This window comes from Capra hircus, unplaced genomic scaffold, assembly GCF_001704415.2.
Source record: "Capra hircus breed San Clemente unplaced genomic scaffold, ASM170441v1, whole genome shotgun sequence".
Classification (NCBI taxonomy): Eukaryota; Metazoa; Chordata; class Mammalia; order Artiodactyla; family Bovidae; genus Capra; species Capra hircus.
The window spans coordinates 1-21,583 of NW_017189789.1; the positions used below are offsets into that span (position 1 = coordinate 1).

General features: G+C 42.3%; 1 pseudogene; it reads left to right on the plus strand.

Annotated features, from left to right (window-relative positions):
* The first annotated feature begins 835 nt into the window (after positions 1 to 835).
* On the plus strand, positions 836 to 14,498 carry LOC108634677 (annotated as a pseudogene).
* The last annotated feature ends 7,085 nt before the right edge of the window (positions 14,499 to 21,583 follow it).

Consider the following 21,583-nt stretch of genomic DNA (forward strand, 5'->3'; position numbering starts at 1 on the left):
TGGATTCTGCCCCTTTTAGCAAGCTGGCAGTAGATCCAGAGATCCCTAGAAGAAATTCAGAAGCATCTCCTTCTTTCCAAATACTGCTAGATTCTGTCAAAACCAACTTCGATACGTGTGCCTGTCTGTCAGGGCCCCTGCTATCTGGTTTGTCTGATATCAACATGGCTTGGTTAGATAAAGCTGGCTTTCATTTTCTTGAATCAAGGTATTTGCGCCACTTCTGTATATTCGTAGTAGATATCCCTGATAAGCTCAGAGTTCAGAGCTAACAAGCCCGACTAACTAATGATAACAGACCCCAAACTGCTGAGCAAAATATAAGACATGCTACATACTGCTGCAGTGTCGAGTTAATATACTGTGAAACTTCCATGTTCTTCCTTTCCTGTGCCTTATAAAAAAAGATTAGTGTTAGACCTTTGTCTGCCTAGTAAAACAGGAATCAACCATTTAAACACCTCAGCCAGACCTAGCACCCAAATAGATGTCTCCCTATTCTCTCTTCCTGGCCTGTTTCTGAAATATTGTCCAAGTTATAATACCACTGTGCAAACATTTGGTGCTTCTGATAAAGCACCCACGCTGCCTTGCCAAGAGACCTCATAAGAAACATCCATTCAAGTCCTGGGTTGAAAGATCCTTTAAGATGGAAATGGCAATTTACTCTTTATTCTAGCCTGAGAATCCCCTTGACAGAGGAGCCTGATGGGCTACAGTCCATAGGGTTACAAAGAGTCGGACACAACTGAAGTGACTTAACACACACACACACATACACAATATGTTACTGTGAAACACTGGTGCTAATTGGTTTCTTTCTGCTGATTAACAGGTTTTGGATTCAGGGAGACGGAAAGAGTACCCAGCCATATCGTTTCGCTGAAAAATACAGATAGCCTGCTTTACAAGATGGTGCAGAAGAAACTGGGCAAGGCAGAGGCCTCTGCCCTCACTGAAAGGGCAAAACAGGTGAGCCTGCTGTAGGGTGTTGTTAGTCTGTCTCCTGGTTCACTCTTCACAATCTCCACCAGGGGTCTCTGTGCCCTTTTCAATCATAAACCTCCAGAGACTAAGCTTCATGACTGGGTCTTAACAGCATGTGGTAGGTTGAAAGCAGGTCTGCTGAGAATCTGTAGCTGTGGTAGGGGCAGGGTTTAGGATGAGTGTGCTCTTCTGTGCACACACACCTGTGCCAAGAGACAGATTTTGGATAGGACTCACCACACACTAGGACCCTAGGTTCAGATTCCCTTAGAGCACAGAACACTTTCATTTTGCAGACCCTTTATGTTTCATTCTGATTGGTCCTCAGCACATTTGTGATGCAAGTGCTGTCCAGAAACATCCGTGAAATTGAGAGTTTAAGGGAAAAAATTCTGGAATATCTTGAGACTAGGAAGATTTACCAGGAAAAGGTATAAGTTGCTTCTGTTCTAACCTGTAAAGAAAACTCCTACCTGTTACTGTCACTTAATCCCTAATTCTTTGTTGTTTAGAATTTTATTCAATTACCCTGTCCTTGCCCATGCTCCCTCTAACTTCTAGAAGAAGGTATATTGTCATCAGGATAAATCAGGAATTCACAATACCTTAGCACTATACTCAGAATGGTGCTTGAAGATGAGGTGGGTGAAAGCACTAAGCGCTGTACATGGTGTGAGGAAGGCCCTTGATGAGTGACCTTTCCAACAAATGAGAAATGATAGTATCTTGGACAGATGTGACAATTGAGGTCTAGTTTAAGGGACTTAGCCATCGTCATGCAGCCACCTGTAATTCATTCTGGAACAAGGTGGGATTGACATTGATGGGAAGATAGTTGGAGAGAGGGAAGGTTGGTGTTCTTGCTGCCTGAGATGCATGGTTTGGGGTGAGATGAGGCCTCAGGCTGTATGTGGTGAGGCTTCGGCCATGAAAATTATGTCTGGGCAGTAAATTATGGATGCATTTTACCTCTTCATACTTTTCTGCATTTCCCAGATTTTTTACTTGTTAAGTAGAATAAAATTGTGTAATATTTAAAATATCTGTTAAAGAAAACATGCCCCAGTATCTAACAGTATTTCTGTATGAAAAATGTATCTAAAATGTGGCCTAAATTCCCTCTGTCACTGTTTCATCTCAATCCTCCTCTAGAAATGAGGAAATGGACAGCAGTACCTTCCACTCTTCATAAGGTACAAGATAGCTTTTTGTAAGTACTATATTGAATGCAAATGTTGAGAAGCTGAACATGGAGCTCTGTATTTTTTGTACCTAAAATTCACAGACTGCTTTCATCTACTACAGTGTCTCCCAGTCAGAATTTCCCTCCTGAGATCTGATAAGTCATTTGTGATTTCCCATATAACCTAGTTCACAAAGCAGCAAGGACTCTTAAAACCCTTTTGTTCTTTAGAACTTAGGCATTACACATTTTGATGTGTCCCCACCTATGTGTCAAAGTGTTCATTTAAAAACTACATTATCCTTATGTATGATCGAGTCATTGAATAATGAGAAATTGATCTCTAGGTTTTGAGTTAGTAAAATGATTTTACTTATCCAATTTACTCTAGTCTTAAAAACATATTTGTGAATCAGAATGATCAGAACTCAAGTATATCTACAGGTGGTTTGACATTATGTCCAGCCCCAGTGAAGGTTTTAATGGGGCTTCCTCCTCCATAGAATAAATACACCCTTGGTTTTTCCTACTTGTGCCTCTAGTAGTGATATGATTTGCTTCACATGAAGCAGTGGACCTAAGAATGTGTTGCTTTAGGAGAAGGACTTTAAAACTCATAAACATGTGGTTTTTGTCTCCCCTCCCTCAGGTGCGCTCTGAAAGGAAATAACCAGATATCACTCACAGTGACCATGTGATTATGAATATTATGAATGGCCAATGGACAACTCTCAGCCTTCACAACTTTTGAGTCAACTCTGTGATTCTACCATGAGTTCATGTCTATTCCCAAGGCATTGTTCCAATTGATTTCTGCACTGTGTAAATTATGTTGTTCTTTTTTTACACCAGCAACAGATATTGACATATTATAAGATATTAATCTATAATTTTTCTCCAACTTCACTCAATGATTTCAAGCTCTTGCAAAAGGATTTATTGTATTTATTTATGAGTTATATTATTTTATTTTTTATCCAAGATCAGAGGTGCAGGCCACCAATAAAAGGTGTCTCCCAGGTTTTGTGTCTGGAGAGATTCTGGAGCCAAACTTATTTTATAAGATTTGAGACAAAGTTCTCACAACTGTTTTTTTTTACTGTTCGCAGAATTACATCTTCCTTTCCAATTATATTACGGATTCCTGAAGATCGTGTGAAGGTGCCGTTTTGTGTCACCACTTCCTTTATGTCACTGTTTTGTGTCACCTACGATCCATTTTCCACTCAAAGGCCTCTGGTTAAAATACTACAGAGAAAAGTAATAGGAAAAACATACCAGTGTATGTAGTTTAAGTGACATTATAGAAAGAGAGATGTCACCCCTCCAAAAAAATATGGTTAAAATACATAAGGGCAATACTGTACATTCATCTCCTGTGTCCCCTGCATTGCCGGCAGAGTCTTTATCGCTGAGCCATGTGGTGGATTCATGTCAATGTATGGTAAAGCGAATACAGTATTGTAAACTAAAATAAAGTAAAAATAAAAACTTTAAAAAATTTAAAAAATAAAAGAGAAGGAAGAGAAAATATGCCTTTATCAAACTAGGAACCCATCTAGGGGATTTGCTAATGAAAGACAGACCTGTTCTAGACTATTCTTGATAGAGGATTTTATTTTTTTAATTAAAAAATTGTGGTAAAATATATATAACATAAAATTTGCCATATAACCATTTTCAATCACACAATTTGGCATTAATCACACTCACAGTGTTGTGCAGCCATCATTGTCTGCATAACTTTTGGTAACTATGTGCTTCCTATTCAGTGTGTTATTTCTGCAGTCATTTTGGTAAGTTTCACTTTTCTAGAAGTAGATCTTTTTCCTGTGAGTTTTGAGCTTGACTGGCATAAATTTATTCACAATATCTATATGTTTAATCTCTGCAGCATCTCTGTGCTCTTTTGGCCTTTTAGTTTTCTTTGAGGCTTCTCATTTTTTATGAATAATCTTGTATAACGTTTTCCTATTTTCAAAGAATCAAATTATTGCTTGGTTGATACTCTGCTTTTCTTTCTAGTTCATCATATCATTCTTTCTTTCAACTTTTCCTTTATTTTGAGTTTTTTTCTCTGAATTCTTAAATTGGAACAGATTAATAATAAAATTATTTTTCTAACATAAGTATATAAAGCTGACAATTTTTCTGTGATCCACTTTAGCTACAACCTACAAGTCTTGATACTTACCACCAACCACTAGCCAAAGTATTATGTATTTTCTAATTCCCAATTTAATTCATTAACTATATCTTTTACCCATGAGTTATTCATAAGTATAATATTCTCTAAATTTCAAATGCTAATGGCTTTTTTCTACTAGATTGAACACATGGAACTGCTAACATTCAGCCTTTTATATAAAATGGCACTTACATGTATTTAAACGTAATAGTTTTCTTTTATTAATATATAACTTAATTTCATTTTGGTCAGAAAACATTAGGTTGTGGATTTTAAACCAAAGGTAATGATATTCACACAAAAAGTCCTTGTTTCCGCCATTTTGTGTTTTTTAAAATGTTTTAAGTACATGTGTAACTAGTAATTTTCAAATAAAAGTCCTCCATGAGTACTGGAATGTTTTCTGATACATGTTGCAGGCTGGTTCTCTGGAATGCAGACTCAGATTGAGTTTAGTGCTGGGATGTTTATCAGGGCTGCCCTTGGAATCAACAGTGTGGAATCAGGAGGGAAGAAACGGGATAGGGCAGAAGGAAAGATCAAGCTGGATCACTGGCTGGATGACCTTAGCTGATCCCATGGGGCATCTGGAGTGAAGATGGCCCTTCAGGGTTGTCCTGACACATGCAATGGCCAGGTCTTTATACCTCCACCTGGAAGGGTCACTGCATGCAGCCTGGTGGATTTAAGGTTGCCCACTGGCAGCACCCCCAGCAGCTGGGCAACCGGTCCTTGAAGGCAGGTATGAACAGCACGTCTCCATGTCCCCCCACATCCTGTGTCACAGCTCTAAGGTAGGTGATGAAGAATGTACTGTGGGGGAAACTCTTGATGACTGATGTGTAAGTCAGAATGATGAGTTAGTGATTCTCCTCAATACCTCTGGTTTAAAAAATAGAGGGAAGGTCCATGAAGGGGAGAAATCTCATTTTCTAGGGTCAGCCCAGTTGTCACCTCTTCTAGGAAGTCACCTTTAGATCAGTCATCATCCTAGGTAACTCGTATTTCTGTAGGATCCCTGAGCACCTCTTCATTTGTTAAACTGAACCGTACTTGGTTAGTGTCCTATTGTCATACCAGTATCGTGATTTTAAAATAAGGGCCCTGTTCTTTCCATTTTACACAGGTTATGTAAACTATGTAGCCTGCCCTGACTATGAGTATTCATATGGTCTCATTTCAGTTCATTCGCTCAGTCGTGTCCGACTCTTTGCGACCCCATGAACCGCAGCAGCCAGCCCTCCCTGTCCATCACCAACTCCCAGAGTCCACCCAAACCCATGTCCATTGAGTCAGTGATGCCATCCAACCATCTCATCCTCTGGTCGATCCCTTCTCCTCCTGCCCTCAATCTTACTCAGCATCAGGGTCTTTTCAAATGAGTCAGCTCTTCACATCAGGTAGCCAAAGTATTGGAGTTTCAGCTTCAACATCCATCCTTTCAATGAACACCCAGGACTGATCTCCTTTAGAATGGACTGGTTGGATCTCCTTGCAGTTCAAGGGACTCTCAAGAGTCTTCTCCAACACCACAGTTCAAAAGCATCAATTCTTCTGCGCTCAGCTTTCTTTATCCATATGGTCTGCTTCCTCACTAAACCAAGTGAGAAAAAGACTTGAAACTGTGCTCTATTCACTTTATAATTTCATCTTTCAGCACAGTGTCTGTCACATAGGGGACACTCAGTAAATATTTGCTGAATGAATAAATGATGACTGAGAACAAACCTTCCTTGTCAACTTTGTAATTTTGGAATTCTAAGAAGTAGCCTGGGATAACAGAAAGCCCTGGTTTTGGAGTCAGTCACACTGATCTGCCTGTTAGGTCTTTCTCTGCTCTCACTAGCAGTGTGGGTGTCCAAAGAATGTACTGCACAGAATGGGATACTTGACAATGAAAGGAAAGCAGTAACCAGTCAGAGTGCCAGGGAAATAAACTGGCACCATCCTTGACAAAATGGACTATGGACACCCTACAGCCATGTAGGCCTTAGTTACATACTTAGGCAAGTATCTTAACCTCTGAATCTCAGCTTCTTCATCTGGAAGATGGATATGATTCCTGCTCTTGGAGTTTTTTGGTTGGGATGAAGGGTGGACCAAGAGCATCCAGAGACACAAGATGGAATCACTGACCTTGGTGATTCCTAACCACCAGGAGAGGAGAGCAAGGTGAGTGTGGACGAATGAGGTTTGTAGACTGTAGAAGGTGTATTTGAGGAGGTCCTCATCTGATGGCCTAAATCAGACTGTTCTTCCTCCACATGTAGTGAAAATGACATAAACCTCCAGGGAGGAGCACAAGCTCTGGAGTCACCCTTTAGGGACAAATACTGGTTATGGGCATTGCTGACTGGGTTTGGATACAAATTCTGCTCCTGTTTACCATGGGGTCTTAAGGTTGGGAAGTCCACCTGTGCTTCACTGTCTTTGTCTGAAAGTTGAGGTGAGGATAGTATGATTCACAGAGGGTTGTTGCAAAGATTAACTATGACAGTGAGTCTCACTGTGTGGTCTGTGCACTAGTGCCAGTCCATGAACTGTTTGTAACCAGGTTAGAAGTAAGTACAGGAAACTCAAGAAAGCTAGAAACTCAGAGCCATCAGCTATTGCCGTGACATCCACACTCAGGATGGCATGTGATCCTGAACAGCCCAGAGGCCAAAGTGAGTGTTGCACTTGAAGAGGGAGATGCACACTAGCCACGCACAGTGAATCAGTGACTAAGTTGCAATGGGCTGAAAATGTAAAATTAAAACTGATATGTAATTCCAGACAGTTGAGAAACACTGCTTTTGAACAATGTTGGATATGTGATTAGTTGTTAATCAGTACTACCCTCTCCTTCTTATTCACCATCGTAATTATGTTTAAAATGAGGTGATATCAGCTTTCAAAAGGAAATACTATACATTATCAATGTTTTTAATAACATTTAAAAATTAGAAAGAGTTAAATTCCTGTTCAAGTTTCAGTTCAGTTCAGTCACTCAGTCATGTCCAACACTGTGACTACATGGACTGCAGCATGCCAGGCTTCCCAGTCCAACACCACTCCCAGAGGTTGCTCAAACTCATGTCCATCGAGTCAGTGATGCCATCCAACCATCTCATCCTCTGTCATCCCCTTCTCCTCCTGCCTTCAGTCTTTCCCAGCATCATGATCTTCTCCAGTGAGTCAGTTCTTCCCGTCAGGTGGCCAAAGTATTGAAGCTTCAGCTTCAACATCAGTCCTTCCAGTGAATATTCAGGACTGAATTCGTTTAGGATTGACTGGTTGGATCTTCTTGCAGTCCGAGGGACTCTCAAGAGTCTTCTCCAACACCACACTTCAAAAGCATCAATTCTTAGGCGCTCAGCTTTCTTCACAGTCCAACTCTCACATCCATACATGACTACTGGAAAAACCATAGCCTTGACTAGAAGGACCTTTGTTGCCAAAGTAATGTCTCTGCTCTTGAATATGCTGTCTAGGTTGGTCATAACTTATCTTCCAAGGAGTAAGTGTCTTTTAATTTCATGGCTGCAATCACCATCTTCAGTGATTTGGGAGCCCCAAAAAATAAAGTCTGACACTGTTTCCCATCTATTTCCCATGAAGTGATGGGACCAGATGCCATGATCTTAGTTTTCTGAATGTTGATCTTTAAACCAACTTTTTCACTCTCCTCTTTTACTTTCATCAAGAGGATTTTTATTTCCTCTTCACGTTCTGCCATAAGGGTGGTGTCATCTGCATATCTGAGGTTACTGATATTTCTCCCGGTAATCTTGATTCCAGCTTGTGCTTCTTCCAGCCCAGCTTTCTCATGATGTACTCTGCATATAAGTTAAATAAGCAGGGTGACAATATACAGCCTTGATGTACTTCTTTTCCTATTTGGAACCAGTCTGTTGTTCCTTATCCAGTTCTAACAGTTGCTTCCTGACCTGCATATAGGTTTCTCAGGAGGCAGGGAAGGTGGTCTGGGATTTCCATCTCTTTCAGAATTTTCCAGTTTATTGTGATCCACACAGTCAAAGGCTTTGGCATAGTCAAGAAAGCAGAAATAGATGTTTTTCTGGAACTCTCTTGCTTTTTCCATGATCCAGCAGATGTTGGCAATTAGATTTCTGGTTCCTCTACTTTTTCTAAAACCAGCTTGAACATCTGGAAGTTTACGGTTCATGTATTGCTGAAGCCTGGCTTGGAGAATTTTGAGCATTACTTTACTAGCGTGTGAGATGAGTGCAATTGTGTGGTAGTTTGAGCATTCTTTGACATTGCCTTTCTTTGGGATTGGAATGAAAACAGACCTTTTCCAGTCCTGTGGCCACTGCTGAGTTTTCCAAATTTGCTGGCATATTGTGATCTAATTAAACTTAAAAGCTTTTGCACATCAAAGGAAACTATAGACAAGGTGAAAAGGCAGCCTTCAGAATGGGAGAAAGTAATAGCAAACAAAACAACTGACAAAGAATTAATCTCCAAAATATACAAGCAGCTCATGCAGCTCAATACCAGAAAACATCAGCCCAATCAAAAAGTGGGCCAAAAAATTAAACAGACATTTCTCCAAAGAAGACATACAGAGGGCTAACAAACACATGAAAAGAGGTTCAACATCACTCATTATCAGAGAAATGCAAATTAAAGCCACACTGAGGTATCATTTCATGCCGATCTGAATGGCAGCCATCAAAAAGCCTATAATCAATAAATACTGGAGAGGATGTGGAAAAATGGGAGCCCTCTTACACTGTTGGTGGGAATGCAAACTAGTACAGCCACTATGGAGAACAGTGTGGAGATTCCTTAAAAAACTGGAAATAGAACTGCCTTATGACCCAGCAATCCCACTGCTGGGCATACACACTGAGGAAAACAGAAATGAAAGAGACACGTGTACCCCAGTGTTCATTGCAGCACTGTTTACAATAGCTAAAATGTGGAAGAAACCTTGATGTCCACTGGCAGATGAATGGATAAGGAAGTCGTGGTACATATGCACAATGGAATATTCCTCAACTATAAAAAGAACACATTTGAGTCAGTTCTAATGAGGTGGATGAAACTGGAGCCTATTGTACAGAGTGAAGTAAGCCAGAAAGAAAAACACCAATACAGTGTATTAATGCGTATTTTTGGAATTTAGAAAGTCAGTAATGATGATCCTATAAGCAAGGCTGCAAAAGAGACACAGATGTAAAGAGCAGACTATTGGACTATGTGGTAGAAGGTGAGGGTGGGACGGTATGAGAGGATAGCACCGAAATGTGTATGTATATTACCATTCTCAAAATAGATGGCCAGTGCAAGTTCAATGCATGGCACTCGAAGGCAGTGCTCTGGGACAACCCAGAGGGATGGGGTGGGGGATTCAAGATGGTGGGACACATGTACACACAAGGGTGATTCCTGTTGATGTGTGGAAAAAGCCACCACAATATTGTGAAATAATTTTCTTCCAATTAAAAAAAATTAAAATGAAGAAGAACCAAGGTTAAGACTCAAACACACTAAGAATGTTCTGCACAAAGTATATATTGGATGCTTCTGACTAAATTCTACCTTCTACTCAGTAAACATGCTCACAAGTATCCATCCCAATAGGTGGAAGCTTTGGGTATTCCAAACCATGTTTGATCCAAAAGCTAATCATATTTAATTCTGGAGAACATTACATGAAAGACAATTTTAAAATTAAATTTTGCAGACCACCTAGCAAAAAATGTCTCTGGGATGGAGTTTATATCACATTAGAAATGTGGTAATGGTGAATAGAGGATTGAGGGTTTTACACCCCACATTTTACAACAATAAATTTTTTTTAATCCATGAGTTTATACTGATTCTGATAAGATATAGAATAGCTATGAGGAAGGAAACGCTCTTATTTTGTAGTAGAACGCCAGCTCACAACTGTAGACAGATTGACAGAAAAGTACCATGTGACAGCAATCATTGTCATAAATAATTCAGACAAAGCTCATCATTGGCTGACTAAACGGTGAATGTTGGGGCGTGGGTGTTGAGAGGAACACGACCTTTCATGGACTCAAAGTATCTTCTCAGCTCAATTCTTTAAGGAAGAATTGTTTGTCTAAAGTGGGAAAATCCAGCAAACACAGGCCATGCAAGTAACCAGAGGACACATTACTAATAAAGAACTTAATGACACCCTTGGTTTTTATTTTTCTTGTTTTTAGAAAAATTTATTGTATTTAAGTATAGTTGACTTACAATGTTGTGTTAATTTTTGCTATACCACAGTGATTCAGTTATACACATATGCAAATTATTTTTCATGTAAGTTAAATAAACAGGATGACAATATACAGCCTTGTCATACTCCTTTCCCAATTTTGACCCAGGCAGTTGATCCATGTCAGGTTCTAACTGTTGCTTCTTGACCTGCATACAGGTTGCTTAGGAGGTAGGTAAGGTGATCTGGTATTCCCATCTCTTGAAGAATTTTCCAGTTTGTTGTGATCCACACAGTCAAAGGCTTTAGTGTAGTCAATGGAGCAGAAGTAGATGTTTTTCTGAGCATAGACCATAAGGCCCCCAAAGCCTGGAAATGTACTTCCTGGTCCTTTACAGGAAATCTCTGCCCTCCCTGCCCCAGAGCTCTGCTGTTCTAAGTGAGGCCTGTGTACCAGCAGTGTCAGCTGGCTTGGGAGGCTGTTAGGAACACGTGATTGTGGTCTCTACCCCAGACCTACTGACAAAATCTCCAGATCCCAGGTGAGTCCTGCTCACAGTACAGTTTGAGAAGCACTGGTTTAGAGGCCCTGCTCAGTTCATCTGGCGGTTGCACCCTCCTCCAGGTGCAGGCAGCCAGAGAGGACCAGGGGGTGTGGCCACCTGGAGCCCCGCCCCCTCCAGGCCATGCTCTGAGCACCTAGACCCTAGAACCCCTGCTCCCAGCACCAGTGCAGGCCTCCCTCCTGGGGCCCATGTCCCAACCTGACAGGTAGTCGAGATACAGCTGTTTATGGGGCGGAAAAGGATGGCCTGAGCTTGGACTTGAAGGCTGTAATGCTCTTGCCTGAGCAGCAGATTCCTCAGGGCACAAAGAGGGTGAGAGCCAGAGTTAGGAAGAGCAGGGGGAGGGCTGGGAGCTGGGTCGGCCCTGCCCTCTGCTGTCCTGCCTTCTAGCTCCAAACTCCAGGTTCCAGGAATCCCAGCCTGCCATGTGGTTATGAGGGGGTACTTGACAGTGTGTTAGCTTGATTTATAACTTTTAAATATTTAAACATGTAGGATGGGCTTCATTTATATTCTTGACCCAGGGCCCACATATGTGAGTGGCAGGTCTGTTAAATGCTTCTCAGAATGTGCTCAGAGGACCCCCTGCATTCCAATCCACTGGGATTGGGATGTTGGATCAGACCTTCATGGCTGGATGCTGGGGTCCAGCCCCGGTGGATCCAGGGTAATTAGAAGGGGAGATGGAGTAGGCATCCTAGGAAAAAACTTATTTAATTACAGATATAAAGAGAGATTAGAAATGGATAGTGTAGTAGGAAAATTAGTGGAGAAAAAGAGGCTGAATAACTTGGTTTACGTGAATACCAATCACCACTTACGTAGGCCACAGGCGTCTTTCCATTCTCCTGAAGGAGAGGAGGCACTGAGGCCTCCATGGTCCGATCTTAGAAGCCCAGGCAAAATTAGCAGGCTTGGTGAGTACCCACGTACCAGATGGGAATTCAGCCAGAAGGAGAAAGAACAACACGGGGGAATCAGTCTTTCCAGAAACTGATCTGATTTCTTTATTTTTCAGGTTTGCTTATATACTTTTTGTTATATATAGCGATGAATACAGAGTCACGCGGGGGTCAGCAGACCTGACCCTTGTCACAATCAGGTACTTCATATAAAATTATACAAAGGTCTTATGGGTTTTACATCATCTTCTGGCCATGAGGCCTGCTGACATTTTATGGCCCTTTCTGATAAGGGTCAGTCAACCAGAAAACTTATTTTTCCAGGGGTGATTTTTTCTTAAACCAGGCGCCACCCTCCAAATAAAATTACATTCCTATAGGGTGAGGGTGTAGTGGGTTACAACTAAGAAAGGAATTTGTTTAACCTAAGGTTAACATGATTAATCTTAAAGGTTAATACTTATTTCTCCTATATGCTAGTTATATTCATTATAAAGTCAGGGAATATGGAGATTTAGCAGCAAACATCAGCCCAACAAATGAAAACCCTTCACCAATGTTCCCCTTAAGATCTATTTAGTCTTAAGATAGTGATAAATTTACATTTTTGCATAGCAAGGACACAGTGATTTATAGCAAAGTACAGTGATCTATAACAAAAGAGAAAATTCATTAACTCAAAAAGTCTAGTATTGCTAACATCAAAAATGACTATATTTCCTTTTCTATATTCCAAATACATTGATTAATATATTCCCAGGTGCCTAAGGATATGGAGGCCTGGTGGCAATCATTAACTCAACAATGAGAAAGGCCCTATGCTAATTAAGACTTTCAAAATACTCCAGACTCTCTGTGCTGTTTATGGTTGAGAGGTTGTCACACAAGCTAGTCTGTCAGCAGAGAGGTTTGACCTGAGACACCCTTGTCACACCCAGGGCAAGGAATTAGCAGTAATTATTGGCACAACAAATGAAAAACCCTTCACCAATATAATTCCTAATCAACCCCCTATACTATACTAATAATTTTCTAACTTCTCAAAACAGTCTGTGTTTAGAAAGTTTTAAGCATCTCATACCTCTCACGGTTGGGAGGCTGTAAACAATCATATGTGGCTGGACGAACCTGATCAGGCAGGCTAGAGAAACTTCAAAGGAGTTTGTAAGTTGAAACACTCTTGTCATGCCCAGGAATTTTTATTAACTGGAGCTGCAAGTTAACTCCTTCTCCGAGAGAAATGGTGATGGGGGAGAGCCCCCCGTAAAGTCAGAGGTGTAGGTGAGAGCATAAAACAGACTCTGGTTTTGGGGGTAGATGCTTGGGAACAGGGGTTCTCCTGAGGCTCGATCCTGCCAAAGCCTCCTTCCTCATGACCTTTGCCATGGGCGGAGTTCCTCACGCTGGCTCCTGGCAGCTGGAGCCTAGGACTCTGCATTCTGCCCTTCCCCTGGTGACTCTGATCCACCCAGAGCCACAGGAGCACTTGTAATAGAGGTGAACGGGGCATTCAGAGGAGCTGCCCTGAGTGGCGGGAAATGTCAGGAGAAGAGAGGGCGGTCCCAGATCAGAGGAAGGTGCTGACCACAAGCTCACACCCTTCCTGCTTCTCTCATGATTCTCCTCACAACCTGGCCTGACCCCACCCCCGGCAGTTGGCTGCAGGGAGAAGCTGCTAGAATGGGGCAACGGTGTCCTCCTGCCGAGCATGGGGCTCTCAGGGGCTGCCCTGCAAAAGGAAGGACCTGAGTCAGGGGCAATAGTAGCAAAGGGGCTGCAGGCCCCTGGAGGGACCACACGGACCCACCCAGGGAGTCAGGCTGAGCAGGTGTTTGGGCAGGGAGGCCGGGTGGAGCAGGGACAGAGTGTGCGGTTCCACCAGGGCTCAGAGGCTGCATCTGTCAGTTAAGAGTCTTATGACCTCTAGCAAGGTGCTTAAGCTCTGTAAAATGGTGGGGGTCCTAACATCCTAATACCTCTGAGCTTGTGTTAAAATTAAACATGATGGTCTTTCTTTCAGGCCCATGGTGCTGGTAGGATGAGCAAGCGTCGTGGTCTTTGCCCAGGAAGCTCTGTAGCCACCGACGAACCCAGAAGTGGCATGGGAACAGTGTAAGAAAGCCCATTTGGGCACAGCCCTGAAGGCCAACGTTTTAGATGCACTTCTCATTCCAAGAGAATTGTGCTAAAAAAGATAGGGGTTGAAGCCAAACAGCCAAATTCTGCCATCAGGAAATGTGTCAGGGTTCAGTTCACCAAGAATGGCAAAAAATCACAGCCTTTTGTACCCAGAGACGGTTGCTTGAATTTTATTGAGAAAAATGATGAAGTTCTGTTGCTGGATTTGGTTGGAAAGGTCATGTTGTTGGTGACATTCCTGGAGTCCACTTTAAGGTTGTCAAAGTAGCCAGTGTCTCTTTTTTTGCCTTATACAAAGGCAAGAAGGAAAGACCAAGATCATAAATTTTGATGATGAAAGAATGATAGTAATAAATTTTCACATACCAAAAAATAAATTAAATGTGATATGATAGTTAAGCAAAAGCACATCCTTGTCACACAGAGCAGAATAAGGGGCAGCTGCTGTTTATTGGGACAGCTTATTATCATTACACCTCTGCACTTCTTGATGCTCTGATATCATAGGCACTTGTCACTGCCTGTGTTCAGTCATGTCCAACTCTTTGTGACCCTGTGACTGTAGCCCACCAGGCTCCTCTGTTCATGAGATTTTCCAGGCAAGAAGAGAATACTGGAGAGGGTTGTCATTTCCTCCCCCAGGGCTTCTTCCTGACCCAGGGATCAAACTTGCATCTCCTGTGTCTCCTGCATTGGCAGGCAGATTCTTTATCACTGAGCCTGGGAATTCCCTGTCTCTGACTTTAGGATCAGTTCCCTCAAGCCCCCAGGGGGCGCTAGTGATAAGGAATCCACCGGTCCAGTGCAGCAGATTCAAGAGTAGTAGGTTTCGATCCCTGGGTTGGGAAGATCCCCTGGAGGAGGAAATGGCAACCCACCCCAGTATTGCCTGCCTGGGAAATCCCATCCTCTGTCCATGGGGCCCCAAAGAGTCATCGCAACTGAGCACACACACACCTCAGATCCCAGGCACAGGAAGGTCCCAGTCACAGCCGTGTGCCACACACATGCTTGGCCATTGGCATGTAGCTCCCTGAACTTCCCTGTGCAGGAGAAACTCCTGAAGTTACTGCTGAGCTGCTCGTCCTGTATAGTTCCCAGGATTTCCCTCCTAGCAAGCCACACCTTGGGAATCCTGCTCATAGGTGTGTGATGAACTAAGGTGGGACTTGCTATGAAATCTCCTGAGACAACTCTATCATACTGAAAATCACCACCAGGGCTCAGAATCCAGGCATCCAGATGAGAAGCGTGGAAAGGCTGTGCAATGAGGAGCCAGGAAGGCCTCAGAGTGGGCAAAAGGGGTCACAGGCCCCCACCTCAACTATAGCCCTGTACAGCAGAAACATACACGCCTGCTCCTGCAGAATCACTCTGTCTGTTTACTCTGCTTCCTTCGTCCAGGTAGAGTTCTTTATATCCTCAGTATGGCAAAGGCCAGGTGGTTTGTAAACTTGGCTACACATTTGAATCACCAGGGGAGCTCTGTAAATCCCAGTGCTGAAGCCTCATCTTCAGTTAAATCAGAATCTCAGGGGAGGGGATGCAGAAATCAACACTTTTTAAAACCTCACAGGTGATTCCACCCTGCAGCCAAGTGAGAACCACTAGTTGGAGGCAGAAGATCTCATTTCTTCCCAAATGGCAGCTGCTTTCCTTGCTAGAAAGTGTGAAAAAGCGATAAGTCACTTAGTTGTGTCTGACTCTTTGTGACTTCATGAACTGATAGCCACGAGAATTCCATGGAATTCTCCAGGCAAGAATACTGGAGTGGGTAGCCATTCCCATATCCAGAGAATCTTCCCAACCCAGGGATCAAACTCGGGTCTCCTGCACTGCAGGCTGATTCTTTACCATCTGAGCCACCAGGAAAAACAGAAACGGTTTGACTTCTTATTTTGTTACCAATTCTCCCAAGTGATACCTCCCACCCTCGACAGGAGGTGGGGGTCCTTCTGCCAGGGGTTGTGCGTGTGTGACACTGTTTCCTCTGAAAACCCTCCACAGCGCTGCTGAATGTGATTCCTGTCAACTGGGGGCCGGGGGTGTTCTCATAGGACCGGCTCAGCTGTGCTGCCAGTGGCTCCAGATTGTAGTTCCGGGCTCAGCATCTCTGCATTCGACCCCTCAATGCCACCTTGAATCGCAGTGCTGGGGGCCATGATCCTGCACTCGGCCCTCCAAGCTGAGATGTCAGTGCAGCCGTTTCACACCAGGAAGTCTTGTCTGATGGGCCGGATGTGAGGCCTCTTCATGAAGCACCCTGTGAGCAAGTGAAACTCGACTCAGCACAAATGGAGTAACAAAAGGGTAGACTTTATTTGATTACCAAGGTTTTACTTTTACTCCCAGGGAATTGTTGATGGGCTTTGCTGGTGACTGTTTCATCACAGCTCAGCCTCATGGAATATTAAGGGACCTGACTTATCTTTAATGACTGTTTCCTTTGTTACGTGTGGAAGTAATCCTGATGAAGAAAAAGAGGCCAATTTCTCTTCTATTCCAAGGTCTAAAAGGGAAGGTATTGTTGTTGTTTTTAACCCACAAAGTAGCTCCCTATTGTCTGGAGCTTGATGTTGCTCCTGAAATAACGAGAGCCCCTGGCACCCTTCATTTAAGGAAGACAACTGGGTATTATTTAACTAGGAAAGGAAAAGACCTAGGCATCAGGGTCCACAGAGAACCAGGTCTGGGCTCTCAGGTGACAAGCTAAGACGGCCTCGTCACTATGGAAACAGTGTGCCTATGCTTGTGAGACAGGAAGGAAGTAGGTGGGTACAGATACTGAGATAAACAGGATCCCACAAAAACTGGCTTGAACCAGCTAAAATCAAGATGGTTTTGAGCATGGTCTGGTCTCTGACTTCTCACTCATTACACCTTTATTGTAACACAAAAATTCACTCCCTTCTCACCCTGACAGGTACTGTGATAGTTCCAAGGCTGACCAGAGAAGGCCAAAAAGGGAAGGGAGGTCCGTCTGCTCACCACCCAAAATCCAGTAAAGAGGCCAGGCTGATGGAAAGGAACATTTGCTTTATTTGGATGCTGGTGTGTGTGTTGGGGGGAGGGTAGACTCCTGTCCAAAGGCTGACCCCCCCTCCCTTGACAATCAGTGGACAAGAACTTTTTATAGACAGACAGGGCTACAGTCAGCATTGTAAACTATAGACATAAACAGTACAATCAGCATTGAGTGCATTTATTATTTTTTATTTATATATTTTATTTGTATTTTTAAAAATATTTCTATTTTTTTATTCAGATGGTTTTCATATATGGGAAAAATTCTGAAGTTACTTATTTTCCTCTTATACTGATGTGCACTTATTAGTTCACTTAAATTTATTTATTTATTTGAGAGATAAAGAAACCAGAATTTTGCTTCTTGCTTATGTATTTTTCTCTATGCATCAGTTGCTGGGTAACTGCCTTCATGCCCCTAGAGGAATGTGCTGTGGTCTTTGCTCTTTCCCTCTCTTATCAAAACAGGATTCCTCCAGGAGCAACCTAGCAGCAGAACAGACACTAGGGAGTTGGGGGCTGTCATCTAAGGAGTCCGGCTGACTTTGTCCATCATTTATGCTCGCCTCCACTGATCAGCATTGGCCACTATCCCTGTGTATCTCAGGCAGTGGGGGAAGCATAGTTCTCCCTTTGGTCCTGAGAGACAGAGAAACGTTTTGAGTCGCAGTAAATGTTTTTAGAGGTTGCAGTGCCCTCCTCTTTCTGGTGGGGTGTGGGTATCCTTGTCATTCACCAGGCATGTGCTTTCTAAGATTTCCTGTGGGCAGGGCATTGAGTGGGCACTTGAGTCCAAAGGAGCGGACCTTCTCCTGCTTTAAGAAGCCTATGGTCCAGGCACTGAGAACCAGTGCAGATCCAGCAATTATAACCCTTAGCTCATTTTTAATAAGCTCAAAATAGAAATAACAGGCTTATTTCTCCATTATCTCTTAAAGATTAATCTGCATTTTACCTTGGAAATAAAGTAGTGAGTGACTGGCATCTAGTAGATAGTCAAGCAAATACAGCTGAGAGATAAGCAAGAGCTGTTCTTGTGTAAAGTGTGACCAAAGAACATAATTCTGACCAAAAACTTATTCTACAGTATGCTATTATGTACACTGTGCCATTTTTGGTCCTTTAAGCTCAGATATACTTTAGGGTTGTGCTTTCTTGGCCTCGTAGTTTAAAAAATCCATCTCTTTGCAGTACAGTTTGATTTTTCCACCATTGTGATGTACTGTTCTTGCTTCCAGGGTAACCACACTTCAGCTTTCTCTGAAGAAGCCATTTGTCCCAGCAAAATGTCTTTATACACATCTATCCTCCTAGTTCTAAACTGCATCAAGCTCATCAGAAATGCTGATGCAGTGATTACTCTTTCACTTTCTGTCAGTGACTCTAAAATAATACCTGAAGGTACAGAGAGAGGCAGCCCAAAGTGGCAGAAAGTTCATGGGCTTTGGGACCAATATTTGGGTTCAAATCTTCCCCCAATTTGGAGAATTCACTGTAGTCTGAACTATATGTTATGTAAAGAGATAAGAATAATACATACCTTACAGTAGTATTGCAAGGATTTGTGAGATGATAAAAGGGTATTGTTACACATTCGATAAATGGTAACTATAACAAAAGCCATTGGTGTGTTTTTCATATGGATATTGGTACTTCATTTGCTATGTGCTGCAGAGAAAGTTAGCAGCAGCCGTATTTTCTTTGGTAATACTTTTTGTTCTTTTAGGGATTCCCTGGTGGCTCAGATGGTAAAGCGTCTGCCTGCAATGCGGGAGACCCAGATTTGATCCCTGGGTCAGGAAGATCCCGTGGAGAAGGAAATGGCAACCCACTCCACTATTCTTGCCTGGGAAAACCCATGGGCAGAGGAGCCTGGCGGGCTACAGTCCATGGGGTCACAAAGAGTTGGACATGACTGAGGGGCTTCCCTTTTTTTTTTCCCCTTTCTTTGTTCTTTTAAGACAAACTTCTGAAATTCACAAAATCTCTATTAATCTGTATGTTGTAATTACAGTACTTCTTTACCAGAAGAAAACCACTTTATTTTCTTGAGGAAAAATGAGATTTTTTTTTTAATCACCCATAATCCCACAATAAAGAAATGACCATTGTTATCATTTTCAAATTTTTTTTTAATGTTTCTTGTTTTGTGCATTCTTGTGCAAAATTGGTATAATGGTTTCATGTCATCACATGAATATTTTCGGTTGTCTTAGTTTGGGTGTGCTGAAGCTAAAGTCTAGGATGAGAATTTGAATGCAATAGGTTATTTGGGAGGAGGTTCCAGGAAACACTGGCAACGGAGGGGGGAAGTGAGACAAGAAAGGGAGAGAGGGCCGCACAGGATGTGTTACCAGGTATGTTGCAGGCTGGGTTACTGGAACACCATCCTGCTGGGAAACTCTAGGAGACAGTGCGGAGCACAAGCCTCAGGGTTAGCGTCCCTGCGTGAGGGAGTCGGGTATTGACACACCAGCTCCTGTCTGTCTGTTGACTGAAGTGCGAGAGGTTAAATTCCCCAGCACTCCTGGCTGCCTTGTGCTTTAGCAGAGCTGACTCACGTGGCAAAGCCCTCAGGCAGAGTTGCAGGAAGTCAGGCTAAGGTGACAGGGAAGGCACCGGGGCAGATACTGACAGCATCGGCTCACCCATGTTACTCAAACAGTCTACTTTCACACTGGCTGTTGAACAGATCACAGTGTGGATGAGTGCCTCCTCGAGGGTAATGGTCCTGCAGTTACTTCTTTTTTGGTTTTCTGTTCCTCCTCAGAGCAAATTTCTCACAGGTGTTGTGTACAACCACTTTTCCACACCTTCAGACACAGTTCTCTGCTCAACACATCTTTAAACGGCTTCAATCTCTTTCTCTTTAAAATAATGCTTTTCCTAAGTCACCAAAACCCCTGTCTTTGCCAAATCCAACTGGTACTGTCTCCCTTCAACTCACCAGCCTCGCGGAGGCGCGGGCTCCCGCTTCTCCTGCTCCGGTGACTGCGCTTTCTCTCCCGCCTCAGTCTCCTTGGGTGAGTCTCCACCTGTGAGTGCTGGACGGTCTCGGGGCTCAGCCTTGGGCTTCTCTCTCCCTCTCTCTTTGTTTCTGTATATCTTATTCTTTAATGAAAATCCTTAAATAATGATTGAAAAGTGTGAGTACTTTATATGGAATCCAGTTGGAAATTATTTACATTTAAAAAATAAAATTGAGAAATATTTTTAGCATTCTTAAACTGTTTCATGTCAAAAGAAGAGCGGAAATTTACTGATCATTTAGGAACACTTCCAAAGCCATGGGCTTCCCTGGTGGCTCAGCTGGTAAAGAATCTGCCTGCAATGTGGGAGACCTAGGTTCAATACTTGGGTTGGGAAGATTTCCTGGAGAAGGGAAAGGCCACCCACTCCAGTATTCTGGCCTGGTGAATTCCATGGACTGTATAGTCCCTGGGGTTGCAAAGAGTCCGACACGACTGAGCACCTTTCACTTTCACCTTCACTTTCATAAAGCCTTTGGTAAACCAAAGCATCTTCTGATAACATTCACTTTTCCAGCTGTCATCTTTGGGTAATTTCAGTCTCACAGAAGACACCTGACACCAAGAGGCATCTAAGTTGCCAAAATTAGATCTGCAAACTCATAATTATTCCTAGCAGAGATCCTCAGGTCCTTATTTTAAAGCCTATTAAATCTTACTTTACAAGCTAGTTTAAAAGTAGTAAAATATAAAGTATTATTAGACAAGATAAGAAATAAAATATAGAAAAAATAAATGTGAAATTTTTAAAAGTTAATTTGTTGTTAGTAAGTGTATATACATGAATCTGTAACCCCCTATACCTATGTTAGTTAGACCCTAAGAGTATTGCACCAAATGGCATCATACTACTGCTGGTAATGATATCAAATAGTTAATAACGTTTGTCATGATGTTCTGCAAACTGCGACGGAGGGACATCCGCAATACATGTTAGAAAAAGTGTCCATAAAAAGTAATTACTTTTGTTTTAATATTGACACATGATGGACTTCATAACTGTTGTCCACATATAATGAAAGCCTTCACGCAAAGGTGTGACTTAAGAATGGGAATGGTACACACATTATAAGTTGTATGCTTGGTGAGGGTAGGAAATACATTTCATTCAGATGCAGTTTGGTACTTTTATACCCACCGCTTCCCTGAGAGTGCAATTGAAAGTAGGCTGTATAAAAGGAAGCAAGGGAGTCTCTTCTCAGAAAACAAATAATTCTAAAGTTCTTTATGTTTAGAAAGAATATTTCAGTTTCTTAACCTCTGAATATTATAAGAGTATCTAAAATATAGATTAAGTATTAATAACATGTAATGCAAATTAATTTTATAGATGTATTTGTTACCTCAAACTCAATTTATCTTAATTTCACTGAAGTTATAT